Source organism: Balaenoptera musculus, chromosome 4 (assembly GCF_009873245.2).
Source record: "Balaenoptera musculus isolate JJ_BM4_2016_0621 chromosome 4, mBalMus1.pri.v3, whole genome shotgun sequence".
Classification (NCBI taxonomy): domain Eukaryota; kingdom Metazoa; phylum Chordata; class Mammalia; order Artiodactyla; family Balaenopteridae; genus Balaenoptera; species Balaenoptera musculus.
In genome coordinates, this window is record NC_045788.1 from 104,639,552 (window position 1) to 104,656,270 (window position 16,719).

Sequence of the window (16,719 nt, forward strand, 5' to 3'; positions counted from 1 at the left end):
ACTGACTTTCATCCCCGCCCCCCCCACCATGTCACTACTCCTTTAGTTCCTTGATTTACCACATTATTTTCCCATTTTCTCCCTAATGCTCAACTTTTTTCTTCATCACTTAAATCTGAGAATTGTGAGACATTGAATTATTGGTTTTGATCACCACTCTGCCTCTTTATGTTCCTGCTCTTGTGAGAAGTTAGTGAAAGGCTCACAATCATTTTAATCTCACGCTCTCTTCTTAGCCCCTCCTTCAAAAAAAGAGAGTGAAACAAATTATTTCTCTTCTATTCTTCCAAAATGTTTCCTGGCTCTGAGGTATTGATACAGCCATAGTCCCTCCTTCCTTCCTCTTCCCCACCAACAGCCACTTTTTAAAGTGAAACATCAGGTTTAGAAATCAAAGAAAATAAAAAGGCTTGTGTGTGTATGTGTGTAGATAAACTATAATAGCTGCGTTATCAAATGCATACCAAATGAAGATATTTGGCAAGTTATTTTTGTAATTAACATTTATCAATATCTACCAGACATTTAATTAGAGAATCAATTAGAGAACTGGAAGTAAATTTAATTCCAACACTTGGGACAGTGGTTTCACTGACCTGCTCCTTATGACATTATTTACTCTACACAGGGAAGCAAGACTAGTGTTATCAATAACTGAAAGGCAATCATGAATGCTTTGGGATTTGAGGCTTATGGGAAGATTATTTCTAGCAGGTGTGGGACATCAAGTTACTAACATTTTAATATAGAATAAGCTAATGGAATTCCATACTTTGTGGGATTAAGGGTAGAACATCATAAGATTGCTGGCTATGTAGCCTGGGGTCAATTTCTCATGAAAAAAAGGAACCCATAACATTGGTCTTTCCTCTTTCATGGAGTTGATAAAAGGATCAAAAGAGATAATATACTTGAAAGTACTTTGAGAAATATAAATATTATATAAATGTAACTCATTATGAGTTCCTGTAATTCTTTATGATGGCTTTCAAGAAAATAACATAATGCAGAAAACTTGTGGATCTAACAATCCAAATAACATTTTTCATAGAATTTAATTTAAACAATATCTGTGCACCAAAAGCGTATATCATTCATTACTTAGTATCTTTAGGCAGGAATAAAATGTTGAATAAAGCACTATTGGTATAAAATGTAAATACTACCAAAGGATTGGTTTATCCATTAGCAATTCTATTATTACTTGTCTAAATCATTTAGTTAGGAAATCAATGGACATTACCTTCAACTGAAAAATAATTGGTTTATTTGACATGTTCAAGGATGCTTACACTGACTTATTATTTAGTCATATTTAGTATCATCTGACAAAATTTAAATTTGATTTACCTGTTAATATTCAAATAGTCATGCAAAACTTTAAAAACATAATTAGGGTAATAAATATTACTACTGGGGTTAAATCTGAAAATCTTAGTCACTTAATTTTAGGCTCATTCCTTTCATTTCCTTTTGAGATAGAAAACTAGTAATATGAAAAACAAATTTATGAGACTGATTTTAACCAAGTGTACCACTATTAACTCTCAAATTTATTACTTAAAATTTACCTTTTGAATTTAAAGAATGTAAAAATATGATCATTTTATGAAGTGCTATTAAGTAGTGACTCTAAAACAACATATTAGTACATTTTCAAATATCTAATTGCATCTTTGATGGTATGTGGCCATTGCATTGCATATTTCTCAACATATTGGGGATGGCAGTATGCAACACATCCCATTCTCTGCATATGAGCATAAATCATACTAAAATGGTTTATAATTCTAGGAAACTAGTGTTACTGAGATCTTTACTCATGTGTATTTCTTTTGCTTTTGTCTATAATATTTTAGGATTTAGACTTGCTCATTATTACTATTTTTCAAAGTTTGGGTTAAAGTATTTCTACTGCTCAAAAAGAAAGTCAAACATGTACATAAAAATGTAAAAAAGCAAAATATTAGAGACAAAAATTAAAATTATATATCAGTGCAATATCCTTGAAAACAGAGTTAATAAGTTTGAGTTAAACTGTTCATATTAAATATTTAATTTTTTCCTCATTTTACTAAAATCTATAGTTTGTCAATAGTAAGCATAAATTTCTGTTGAAATATTAACTAATATTCAATCATTTGGGAGAATTTATAAAATAGTAAAACATTTTGCTTCATACTAGCTAATACTCTTTTACTATCTTATATATTGGGTGGGCCAAAAGGTTTGTTTGGTTTTTTCCATAAGATGGCTCTAGTAGCACTTAGTTGTCTTTAACTTCATTTGAAACAATTTTGTTAGATTGTATGTGACAGCTGTCATATCAGCATGCATTTAAAAAAAGACTTATCAAAATTGGTGAATTTTTGTGTAGCCATTTTAATATTGAATATGGAAGAAAAAAAGCAACATTTTCAGCATATTATGCTTTATTCAAGAAAGGTAAAAATGCAACTGAAATGCAAAAAAAAGATTTATGCAGTGTATGGAGAAGGTGCTGTGACTGACTGAACGTGTCAAAAGTGGTTTGCGAAATTTCGTGCTGGAGATTTCTCTCTGGATGATGCTCCATGGTAGGGTAGACCAGTTGAAGTCGATAGTAATCAAATCGAAACAACAAATGAGAACCATCAACATTATACCATGTGGGAGATAGGCAACATACTCAAAATACCTAAATCAATTGTTGAAAATCATTTGCACCAGCTTGGTTATGTTAATAGCTTTGATGTTTGGGTTCCACATGAGTTAAGCGAAAAAAACTTTCGTGACCATATTTCCACATGTGACTCTCTACTTAAACATAAAGAAAATGTTCCATTTTTAAAACAAATTCTGACGGGCAATGAAAAGTGGATACTGTACTTCCATGTGGAACAGAGGAGATCATGGGGCAAGTGAAATGAACCACCACCAACAACACCAAAGCCTGGTCTTCATCCAAAGAAGGTGATGTTGTGTATATGGTGGGATTGGAAGGGAGTCCTCTATTATGAGCTCCTTCCGGAACACCAAACAATTAATTTCAACAAGTATTGCTCGCAATTAGACCAACTGAAAGTGGCACTCGACGAAAAGCTTCCGGATTTAGTCAACAGAAAACGCACAATCTTCCATCAGGATACCACAAGACCGCGTGTTTCTTTGATGACCAGACAAAAACTGTTACAGCTTGGCTGGGAAGTTCTAATTCAACTGCTGTATTCAGCAGACATTGCACCTTTGGATTTCCATTTATTTCAGTCTTTACAAAATTCTCTTAATGGAAAAAATTTCAATTCCCTGGAAGACTGTGAAAGGCAACTGGAACAGTTCTTTGCTCAAAATGATAAAAAGTTTTGGGAAGATGGAATTATGAAGTTGCCTGAAAAATGGCGGGAGGTAGTGGAACAAAAAGGTGAATACATTGTTCAATAAAGTTCTTAGTGAAAATGAAAACATGTGTCTTTTATTTTTACTTAAAAATTGAAGGCACTTTTTGGCCAGCCCAATAACTTTACACCTCAAGGAACTAAAAAAAAGAACAAACTAAGCCCAAAGTTAGCAGAAGGAAAGAAATAATAAAGATTAGAGTAGAAATAAATGAAATGGAGAATTTTGAAAAAGAAAAAAAATCAATAAAACTAAAAGTTGGTTTTTTGAAAAGATCAACAAAATTGACAAACCCTTAGATAGATTAAGAAAAAAAGGGAGTGACTCAAATAGATAAAATCAGAAATGAAAGGGGAAACATTACAGTGAAGCCACAGAAATTTTTAGAAATCTTGAGACTATTATTAATAATTATACAACAAAAATTGGAATTGTAGATGAAATAAATTCCTAGAAACATAACAACTGACCAAGACTGAATCAAGGAGAAATAGAAAGCATGAACATGTTAATATCAAATAAGGGGATTGCATCAGAAAAAATAATCTCCCATCAAAGAAAAAGCTCAGGACCAGATGCCTTCACAGGTGAACTCGACAAAACACTTAAAGAATTAAGACCAATCTTCCTTAAACTCTTCCAAAAATAGAAGAGGGGACACTTCTAAACTCATTGTATGAGGCCAGCAACACCCTAATATCAAAGCCTGATAAAGATACCACAAGAAAATAAAACTACAGCAAATACCTGTGGTGAATACGGTTGCAAAATTCTTCAAAAAAATATTAGAAAAGTAGATTTGGAAAGGTGACATGGCAGTGCTGGGAAGATAGACTGGACTGAAAAGGGAGAGGAAGGCTAATCAGACTCTAAGCTCCTAGAAAGTGGGAAGAGGATCCCAGCCATTCATGCATTACATGGTGGCTTCAAGTTAACATTAGACTTTCAGCAATACTTAAAACCTGATATCACATTGATCTTCATCAGTTTCATTGCTGTAACACAGAGCCGTGTGCCTGACAGGGGCTTGGTGTTCCAGCTGGGTGTCAGGTCTGAGCCTCTGAGGTGGGAGAGCCGAATTCACGACAGTGGACCACCAGAGACCTCCTGGCCTTACGTAATATCAATCGGCGAGAGCTCTCCCAGAGATCTCCACCTTAACGCTAAGACCCAGCTCCACTCAATGAACACTAAGCTACAGTGCTGGACACCTCATACCAAACAGCTAGCAAGGCAAGAACACAACCCCACCCATTAGCAGAGAGGCTGCTTAAAATCATAATAAGTTCACAGACACACCAAAACACACCACAGGATGCAGTCCTGCCCACCAGAGAGACAAGATCCAGCCTCATCCACCAGAACACAGGCACTAGTCCCCACCACCAGGAAGTCTACACAACCCACAGAACCAACCTTACCCACTGGGGGCAGACACCAAATACAACAGGAACTACAAACCTGCAGCCTGTGGAAAGGAGACCCCAAACACAGTAAGTTAAGCAAAATGAGAAGACAGAGAAACACACAGCAGATGAAGGAGCAAGGTAAAAACCCACCAGACCAAAAGAAGGAAAAGGAAATAGGAAGTCTACCTGAAAAAGAATTCAGAGTAATGACAGTAAAGATGATCCAAAATCTTGGATATAGAATAGAGAAAATACAAGAAACGTTTAACAAGGACCTAGAAGAACTAAAGAGCAAACAAACAAGGATGAACAAAACAATAGATGAAATTTAAAATTCTCTAGAAGGAATCAATAGCAGAATAACTGAAGCAGAAGAACGGATAAGTGACCTGGAAGATAAAATAGTGGAAATAACTACCACAGAGCAGAATACAGAAAAAAGAATGAAAAGAATTGAGGACAGTCTCAGAGACCTCTGGGACAACATTAAACACACCAACATTCGAATTATAGGGGTCCCAGAAGAAGAGGAGAAAAAGAAAGGGACTAAGAAAATATTTGAAGAGATTATAGTTGAAAACTTCTCTAATATGGGAAAGGAAATAGTCAATCAAGACCAGGAAGCACAGAGAGTCCCATACAGGATAAATCCAAGGAGAAACATGCCAAGACACATATTAATCAAACTATCAAAAATTAAATACAAAGAAAAATATTAAGAGCATCAAGGAAAAAGCAACAAACAACATACAAGGGAATCTCCATAAGGTTAACAGCTGAACTTTCAGCAGAAACTCTGCAAGCCAGCAGGGAGTGGTGGGACATATTTAATGTGATGAAAGGGAAAACCCTATGACCAAGATTACTCTACCCAGCAAGGATCTCATTCAAATTTGATGGAGAAATTAAAACTTTTACAGACAAGCAAAAGCTAAGAGAAATGAGCAGCACCAAACCAGCTTTACAACAAATGCTAAAGGAACTTCTCTAGGCAGGAAACACAAGAGAAAGAAAAGACCTACAATAACAAACCCAAAACAATTGAGAAAATGGTAATAGGAACATACATATCGATAATTACCTTAAATATAAATGGATTAAATATGCCAACCAAAAGACACAGACTGGTTAAATGGATACAAAAACAAAAACGTATATATGCTGTCTACAAGAGACACACTTCACACCTAGTGACACATACAGACTGAAAGTGAGGGGATGGAAAAAGATATTCCATGCAAATGGAAATAAAAAGAAAGCTGGAGTAGCAATTCTCATATCAGAAAAAGTAGACTTTAAAATAAAGACTATTACAAGAGACAAAGAAGGACACTACATAATGATCAAGGGATCAAGCCAAGAAGAAGATAAAATAATTGTAAATATTTATGCACCCAATATAGGAGCACCACAAGATATAGGGCAAATGTTAACAGCCATAAAAGGGGAAATCGACAGTAACAAAATAGTAGGGGACTTTAACACCCCACTTTCACAAATGGACAGATCAAACAAAATGAAAATAAATAAGGAAACACAAGCTTTAAGTGACACATTAAACAAGATGGACTTAATTGATATTTATAGGTCATTCCATTGAAAAAAACAGAATACACTTTCTTCTCAAGTGCTCATGGAACATTCTCCGGATAGATCATATCTTGGGTCTGGGTAAATTTAAGAAAACTGAAATCATATCAATTATCTTTTCTGACTACAATGCTATGAGACTAGATATCAATTACAGGAAAAAAAACAGTAAAAAATACAAACACATGGAAGCTAAACAATACGCTACTAAATAACCAAGAGATCATTGAGGAAATCAAAGAGGATATCAAAAAATACCTAAAAACACATAACAATGAAAACATGATGGCTAAAAACCTATGGGATGCAGCAAAAGCAGTGCTAAGAGGGAAGTTTATAGCAATACAATCCTACCTCAAGAAACAAGAAAAATCTCAAATAAACAACCTAACCTTACACCTAAAGCAAATAGAGAAAGAAGAAAAAAAAAAAACCCAAAGTTAGCAGAAGGAAAGAAATCATAAAGATCAGATCAGAGATAAATGAAAAAGAAATAAAGGAAACAGTAGAAAAGATTAATAAAACTAAAAGCTGGTTCTTGAAGAAGATAAACAAAATTGATAAACCTTTAGCCAGACTCATCAAGAAAAAAAGGGAGAAGACTCAAATCAACAGAATTAGAAATGAAAAAGGAGAAGTAACAACTGACACTGCAGAAATACAAACAATCATGAGAGATTACTACAAGCAACTATATGGAATAAAATGGACAACCTTCAAGAAATGGACAAATTCTTAGAAAAGCACCACCTTCCAAGACTGAACCAGGAAGAAATAGAAAATATGAACAGACCAATCACAAGCACTGCAACTGAAACTGTGATTAAAGATCTTCCAACAAACAGAAGCCCAGGACCAGTTGGATTCACAGGCGAATTCTAACAAACATATAGAGAAGAGCTAACAACTATCATTCTCAAACTCTTCCAAAATATAGCATAGGGAGGAACACTCCCAAACTCATTCTACGAGGCCACCATCACCCTGATACTAAAACCAGACAAAGATGTCATAAAAAAAGAAAACTACAGGCCAATATCACTGATGAACATAGATGCAAAAATCCTCAACAAAATATTAGCAAACAGAATCCAGCAGCACATTAAAAGGATCATACACCATGATCAAGTGGGGTTTATCCCAGCAATGCAAGGATTCTTCAATACATGCAAATCAATGTGATTCACCATATTAACAAACTGATGGATAAAAACCAGATGATAATCTCAACAGATGCAGAAAAAGCTTTTGACAAAATTCAACACCTATTTATGATAAAAACTCTCCAGAAAGTGGGCATAGAGGGAACCTACCTCAACATAATAAAGGTCATATAGGACAAACCCACAGCAAACATCATTCTTAATGGTGAAAAACTGAAAGCATTTCCTCTAATATCAGGAACAAGACAAGGACGTCCACTCTTGCCACTCTTATTCAACATAGTTTTGGAAGTTCTAGCCACGGCAATCAGAGAAGAAAAAGAAATAAAAGGAATACAAACTGGAAAAGAAGTAGTAAAACTGTCACTCTTTGCAGATGACATGATTCTATATAGAGAGAATCCTAAAGATGCCAGAAAACTACTAGAGCTAAAGATGCCAGAAAACTACTAGAGCTAATCAGTGAATCTGGTAAAGTTGCAGGATACAAAATTAATGCACAGAAATCACTTGCATTCCTATACATTAATGACAAAAGATCAGAAAGAGAAATTAAGGAAACAACCCCATTCACCATTGCAACAAAAAGAATAAAATACCTAGGAATAAACCTACCAAAGGAGGTAAAAGACCTGTACTCAGAAAACTATAAGACACTGATGAAAGAAATTAAAGGTGATACAAACAGATGGAGAGATATACCAAGTTTTGGATTGCAAGAATCAACATTGTGAAAATGACTATACTACCCAAAGCAGTCTACAGATTCAATGCAATCCCAATCAAACTACCAATGGCATTTTTCACAGAACTAGAACAAAAAATTTCACAATTTGTATGGACACAAAAAAGACCCCGAACAGCCAAAGCAATCTTGAGAAAGAAACACAGAGCTGGAGGAATCAGGCTCCCTGACTTCAGACTATACTACAAAGCTACAGTAATCAAGACAGTATGGTACTGGCACAAAAACAGAAATATAGATCAACGGAACAGCACAGAAAGCCCAGAGATAAACCCATATATCACCTTATATTTGATAAAGGAGGCAAGAATATACAATGGAGAAAAGACATCCTCTTCAATAAGTGGTGCTGGGAAAACTGGACAGCTACATGTAAAAGAATGAAATTAGAACATTCACTAACACCACACACAAAAATAAACTCAAAATGGATTAAAGACATAAATGTAAGGTCAAACACTATAAAACTCTTAGAGGAAAACATAGGCAGAACACTCTATGACATAAATCACAGCAAGATCCTTTTTGACCCACCTCCTACAGAAATGGAAATAAAAACGAAAATAAACAAATGGGACCTAATGAAACTTCAAAGCTTTTGCACAGAAAAGGAAACCATAAACAAGACGAGAAGATCACCCTCAGAATGGGAGAAAATACTTGCAAACGAAGCAACAGACAAAGGATTAATCTTCAAAATATACAAGCAGTTCATGCAGCTCAATACCAAAAAAACAGACAACTCAATCCAAAAATGGGCAGAAGACCTAAATAGACATTTCTCCAAAGAAGATATACAGACTGCCAACAAACACATGAAAGGATGTTCAACATCACTAATCATTAGAGAAATGCAAATGAAAACTACAATGAGGTATCACCTCACACCGGTCAGAATGGCCATCATCAAAAAATCTACAAACAATAAATGCTGGAGAGGGTGTGGAGAAAAGGGAACCCTCTTGCACTGTTGGTGGGAATGTAAATTGATACAGCCACTATGGAGAACAGTATGGAGTTTCCTTAAAAAACTAAAAATAGAACTACCATATGACCCAGTAATCCCACTACTGGACATATACCCTGAGAAAACCATAATTCAGAAAGAGACAGGTACCACAATGTTCATTGCAGCTCTATTTACAATAGCCAGGACATGGAAGCAACCTAAGTGTCCTTCGACAGATGAATGGATAAAGAAGATGTGGCACATATATACAATGAAATATTACTCAGCCATAAAAGGAAACGTAATTGAGTTATTTGTAGTGAGGTGGATGGACCTCGAGTCTGTCATACAGAGTGAAGTAAGTCAGAAAGAGAAAAACAAATACCATATGCTAACGCATATATATGGAATCTTAAAAAAAAAATGGTTCTGAAGAACACAGGGGCTGGACGTGAATAAAGATGCAGCTGTAAAGACTGGATTTGGACTTGAAGACATGGGGAGGGGGAAGGGTAAGCTGGGACGAAGTAAGAGAGTGGCATGGACATATATACACTACCAAATGTAAAATAGATAGCTAGTAGGAAGCAGCCGCATAGCACATGGAGATCAGCTCAGTCCTTTGTGACCACCTAGAGGGGTGGGATAGGGAGGGTGGGAGGGAGGGAGACGCAAGAGGGAAGAGATATGGGAACATATGTATATGTATAACTGATTCACTTTGTTATAAAGCAGAAACTAACACACCATTGTAAAGCAATTATACTCCAATAAAGATGTTAAAAAAAAAAAAAAGAGTCATATACCACAGTGTTCATTGCATCATTATTTACAACAGCTAGGACATGGAAGCAACCTAAGTGTCCATCAACAGATGAATGGATAAAGAAGATGTGGCACATATAAACAATGGAATATTACTCAGCCAAAAAAAGAAATGAAACTGAGTTATCTGTAGTGAGGTGGATGGACCTAGAGTTAGTCATACAGACTGAAGTAAGTCAGAAAGAGAAAAACAAATACTGTATGCTAACACATATATATGGAATCTAAAAAAAAAAAAAAAAGGTTCTGAAGAACCCAGGGGCAGGACAGGAATAAAGATGCAGATGTACTGAATGGACTAGACACAGGAAGGGGGAAGGGTAAGCTGAGACTAAGTGAGAGGGTGGCGTTGACATATATATACTACCAAATGTAAAATGGGTAGCTAGTGGGAAGCAGCTGCATAGAATAGGGAGATCAGCTCAGTGCTTTGTGACCACCTAGAGGGGTGGGATAGGGAGGGTGGGAGGGAGTCACAAGAGGGAGGGGATATGGAGATATATATTTATACACATAGCTGATTCACTTTGTTATACAGCAGCAACTAACACAACAATGTAAAGCAATTATACTCCAATAAAGATATTAAAAAAATATTAGCAAAACTAAATTCAGAAGTACATTACAGGGTTTCCCTGGTGGCGCAGTGGTTGATAATCTGCCTGCCAATGCAGGGGACACGGGTTCGAGCCCTGGTCTGGGAAGATCCCACATGCTGCGGAGCAACTGGGCCTGTGAGCCACAATTACTGAGTCTGCACGTCTGGAGCCTGTGCTCCGCAACAAGAGAGGCCGTGATAATGAGAGGCCCACACACCGTGATGAAGAGTGGCCCCCACTTGCCACAACTAGTGAAAGCCCTCGCACAGAAACGAAGACCCAACACAGCCATAAATAAATAAATAAATAAATAAATAAATAAATTAAGTTAAAAAAAAAAGCACTCCCTTCTTCAAAACTGTCAGTTAAAAAAAAAAAAAAAAGAAGTACATTACAATGATAGTACACCAGGACCAAATGGGGTTTGTCTCTGGGATGCAAGGACGGTTCAGCATATGCACATCAATCAATGTGTTACATCACATTAACAGAAAGAAGGATAAAAGTCACAAAACAATCTCAACAGATGCAGAAAAAGCATTTGACAAAATCAACACTTTTCCCCAAAATAAGTATAGGAGGAACTTACCTCAATACAATGAAGGCCATATATGAAAAGCCCACAGATAACATCATACTCAATTGTGAAAAACTGAAGACTTTTCCTCCAAGATCTGGAATGAGACAAGGATGCTCACTCGCACCACTTCAGTTCAACATGTTATTGAAGTCGTAGCCGGAGCAATCAGGCAAGAAGAAGAAATAAAAGGCATCCAAATCAGAAAGAAGTAAAATTATCTCTGTTTCCAAATGACATGATCTTATATGTAAAAAACCCCCTAAAGACTCCACACACACACAAAAAAATTTAGACCTAAAAAATGAATTCAGCTAAGTTGCAGGATACAAAATCAACATACAGAAATCACATGTTTCTATACACCAACAATACACTCTCCATAAAGGAAATTAAGGAAGCAATCCCATTGACAATAGCATCCAGTAAAATTAAATACTTAGGAAAAAACTTATCCAAGGAGGTGAGAGACTTGCACACTGAAAACTATAAAAACACTGATGAAAAAAAAAATTAAAGCAGACACAAATAACTGCAAAGACATCCCATGTTCATGGATTGGAAAACTTAATATTCTTAAATTGTCCATAGTATCCAAAGCGATATAACAATTCAATGTGATCCCTATCAAAATCCAAAAGGCATTTTTTATAGAACTAGAAAGAGCAACAAAGTTGGAGGTATCACACTTCCTGGTTACAAATACATTACAAAGCTACAGTAATCAAAACAGTATGGTACTGGCATAAAAACAGACATACAGACCAATGGAACACAATAGAAAGCCCCGAAGAAAACCCACATATATACTGTCAACTGAACTTTGAGAAAGGTGCTAAGAATACACAATGGGGAAAAGACAGCCTCTTCAATAAATGGTGATGGCAAATCCAGATATATACATGTAAAAGAATGAAATTGGACCCTTCCTTACACCATACACAAAATAAACTGAAAATGAATTAAAAACTTAAACATGAGACCTGAAACTGTAAAACTCCCAGAAGAAAATATACGGGAAAAGCTTGATATTGATCTTGGTAATGATTTCTTGGATATGATACCGAAAGCACAGACAACAAAAGCAAAAATAGACAAGTGGGACTATGTCAAACTAAAAAGCTTCTGCATAGCAAAGGAAATAATCATCAGAATGAAAAGGCAACCTATAGATTGGGAGAAAATTTGCAAGCCATATTTCTGATAAAGTGTTAACATCCAAAATACATAAAGAACTCCTACAACTCAGCAGCAAACAAACAAAATCTGATTGAAAAATGGGCAAAGGAACTAAATAGGCATATCTCCAAAGAAGGCATACGATTGCCAACAGGTATATTAAAAAGTGCTCAACATTACTAATTATTAGAGAAATGCAAAACAAACCCACAGGGATACTGCTTCATATCTGTTAAATATTATCAGAAAGACAGATAACAGATTTGTTGCAGATGTGGAGAAAAGGGGACCCTTGTGCACTGTTGGTAGGAATGTAAATTGTTGCAGCCACTATGAAAAACAGTATAAAGATTCCTCAAAATATTAAAAATAGAACTACCATATAATCTAGCAATCACTTTTCTAGGTATATACCCAAAGAATTAAAATCATGATCTTGAAAAGGTATCTGCACTCCCATGTTCACTGCAGTGTTATTCACAATAAGCAAGCTAAAGAAACAACCTGAGTGTCCATCAACAGATGAATGCATAAAAAAACATGTTTTACACACACAAACACAGAGGAATATTATTCAGGTTTAAAAAGAAGGAAATCCTGCCATTTGTGACAACATGGATGAACCTGGAGGCCATTACCTTAAGTGAAAAAAGCCAGTCACAAAATGACAAATAATACATGATCCCTTTTACACAAAGAATCTAAAATAGTCAAACTCATAGAAGCAGAGAGTAGAATGGTGGTTGCCAGAGGCTAGAGGGAGGGGTAAATGGGGAGGTTTTAGTCAAAGGGTACGAAGTTTCAGTTATGTGAGATGAATATATACTAGAGATCTATTATATAGCACAGTGCCGATATTTAATAATACTGTATTGTATACTTTAAATTTTGCTAAGAGCATAGATCTTATGTTAAGTGTTCTTATAACAAAAAATAGTAAAGAGAGCAAGAGAAAACTTTTGGATGTTTATATTTTATGTTTACAGTATAGATTATAGTGATGGTTTCACAGATGTACACATATCTCCAAACTTACCAAGTTGTACACTTTAAATATGTACAGTTTTTTTGTATGTAAATCTTACCTCAATAAAATAGTTTTTAGAAAAGAGAAGTAGTTTCTGCAAATTGAAGCAAATATTGCCAAGTATAAGATAGGATGAGGGCTGAGGATTGTTGGAGTTTCTGTTTTGTTTTTTGATTCATCAATTTGGAGGTCACTGGTGATTTCTGTAAGAACAATTATAGGAGAATGATATTTCAACTGAGTCCCTCCTCTTGACTACAATCATATGTTTGCAAATGTTGTCCTTTCCTCATTCACATTTTCCTGTCATGTTTCAAATTTCCTCAAGACTTAGTTCTCTGCAAATGAAACTGAAAAATTAATCCAAATTCATGCATTGCACAGAATAGATGGGTTAACTTATTCCTCGTGAAGACTTGGATAAAAAGCCTGAAATATTTACCTAGATAACTTTGTTTTTTATACCAGAAAGGGCAAAAGCACCTTCAATGATATGTTGCAAAGGAGGAGAGAGGTAAGTGAAATGCTAGGGAGGTCACTCTTGCTTTCATAAGGAAAGAGACTAAGATGTTATCATCTACTACTTGAAGAACAACAATTCTGCATCTGTAGTAATCAATAGTTGCTAATTATACCTTTAGTGTACAGTAAGTTAAGAATTTTAATTAGCAAATATTAAAGAAATGTAGGAATTTACACTTCCTACCATGTTACCTCCCTAGTCAAAAACTTTCAATGTCTCTCTGGTAATAAGTTGTATAACCTCAGATCAGCCATGTATAATGGGCAGCAGTTTCCTCTTCTATAGCATGAGATGATGCTTTATTTTTAGTATTGATTTGACAATTAAATAGAAGCATATATAAAGTAGCTAATATAGTGTTTGCATCTTCAAGTATGTTAATTATATGGAAAATAAAAGGCAAACTCATAGTATCTTTTAATATGGTACCAAGCTACTTTTGTAGTATATCTCCTGATCCTACTCTAGGTTTAAGTTGCATTTGGAATATATTGTTACTCATTTTTAATTAAAAAAGCTAATTTCTTAAACTTCTGTGTCAGCTCACTTTTTTTAGAGTCACCAAAAATGTCTTAAATCTATTTCTATTCACCAAACTCCTGAAAAATACCATTTTTTTGAGCTTTTAAAAACTGAAGTGTAGCTGATTTACAACATTGTGTTAGTTTCTGGTGTACAGCAAAGTGATTCAGTTATACATAATTTTATGTATTCTTTTTCATTATGGTTTATGACAAGATATTGAATATAGTTCCCTGTGCTATAGAGTAGGACCTTGTTGTTTATCTATTTTATATATATTAGTTTGTATCTGGTAATCCCAAACTCCTAATTCATCCCTCCCCCCTTTCCCCTTTGGTAACCACAAGTTTGTTTTCTATGTCTGTGAGTCTGTTTCCATTTTGTAAATAAGTTCATTTGTATCATATTTTAGATTCTACATGTAAGTGATATCACATAATATTTGTCTCTCTCTGTCTGACTCACTTCATTTAGTATGATAATCTCTAGGTCCATCCATGTTGCTGCAAATGGCATTATTTCATTCTTTTTTAGGGCTGAGTAGTATTCCATTGTATATATGTACCACATCTGTATCCATTCATTTATCAATGGACATTTAGGTTGCTTTCTTGTCTTGGCCATTGTAAATAGTGCTGCTCTGAACGATGGAGTGCATGTATCTTTTCAAATTAGAGTTTTCTCCAGATATATGCCCAGGAGTGCAATTGTTGGATCATATGGTTACTCTATTTTTGTTTTTTTAGGGAACCTCCATAGTACTTTTAAATGTCAGGCTTTTAAGTCTTCCCTGTTTATTATAGCCCAAAGTTATTTTCTTCCATGAATTCCCATGACATCTTACTTCTACTGTTTCTAAAATTGTATTTTTGTAGCAAATACCACAGGTCGGCCAACTCAATGTCCCTTCCATATTCCTTGCCTTCCTTTTCTTTCACCACAGAGGCCACAAAATGATAAGCAACAACATTGAGTAATGAAGATTATCTGTGTGCCACTGCCCCATAGCTTCTTCAAAGTTTTGTGCTTATTTTGACATGTCAAAGATGGAAAGGAAAACAAATGTAGGTAATTCTTCCCAAATTCTGCCTCTGGTGTCTGCATTTCTCAACAACTCTCCCTCCTACAAAAGATCAATTTTCAGGTAGCTATACAGGTGTGTCAACGCTCGAGGCATTGTCATGTCTTTACTAAATACACTACATCAATTCTGACCTCGTTTTACTAATTTCTAATGAATAAGGACAGAAGGAAGGAAATGAGTCTTACGGAAGATGAAGAAAAATAATCATTATTATCTATTTAATATACCAACTACATTCTTGTGTCTTTTAATCATCACAAGATGTCTGTGAAATAGCTTTCATTATTCAGAATTTTACAGATGAATATATCAAGGCTTAAAGTAGGCAATTATACTAAAATCACACATTAAGTGATGTTGCTGAGAATCAAACCCACGAGTTTCTGGTCCTATGGTCTCACTCACTTTGTTTTTTTAAAAAATCTTTATTGGAGTATAATTGCTTTACAATGGTGTGTTAGTTTCTGCTTTATAGCAAAGTGAATCAGCTATACATATACATATATCCCCATATCTCCTCCCTCTTGCGTCTCCCTCCCACCCTCCCTATCCCACCCCTCTAGGTGGTCACAAAGCACTGAGCTGATCTCCCTGGGCTATGCGGCTGCTTCTTACTAGCTATCTATTTTACATTTGATAGTGTATATGTCAATGCCACTCTCTCACTTCGTCTAGGCTTACCCTTCCCCCTCCCCATGTCCTCAAGTCCATTCTCTACATCTGCATCTTTATTCCTGTCCTGCCCCTAGGTTCTTCAGAACCTTTTTTTTTTTTTAAGACTCCATATATGTTAGCATACGGTATTTGTTTTTCTCTTTCTGACTTACTTCACTCTGTATGACAGACTCTAGGTCCATCACCTCACTACAAACAACTCAGTGTCGTTTCTTTTTATGGCTGAGTAATATTCCATTGTATATATGTGCCACATCTTCTTTATCCATTCATCTGTCGATGGACACTTAGGTTGCTTCCATGTCCTGGCTATTGTAAATAGAGCTGCAGTGAACATTGTGGTATATGACTCTTTTTGAATTATGGTTTTCTCAGGGTATATGCCCAGTAGTGGGATTGCTGGGTCATATGGTAGTTCTATTTTTAGTTTTTTTTAAGCAACCTCCATACTGTTCTCCATAGTAGCTGTATCAATTT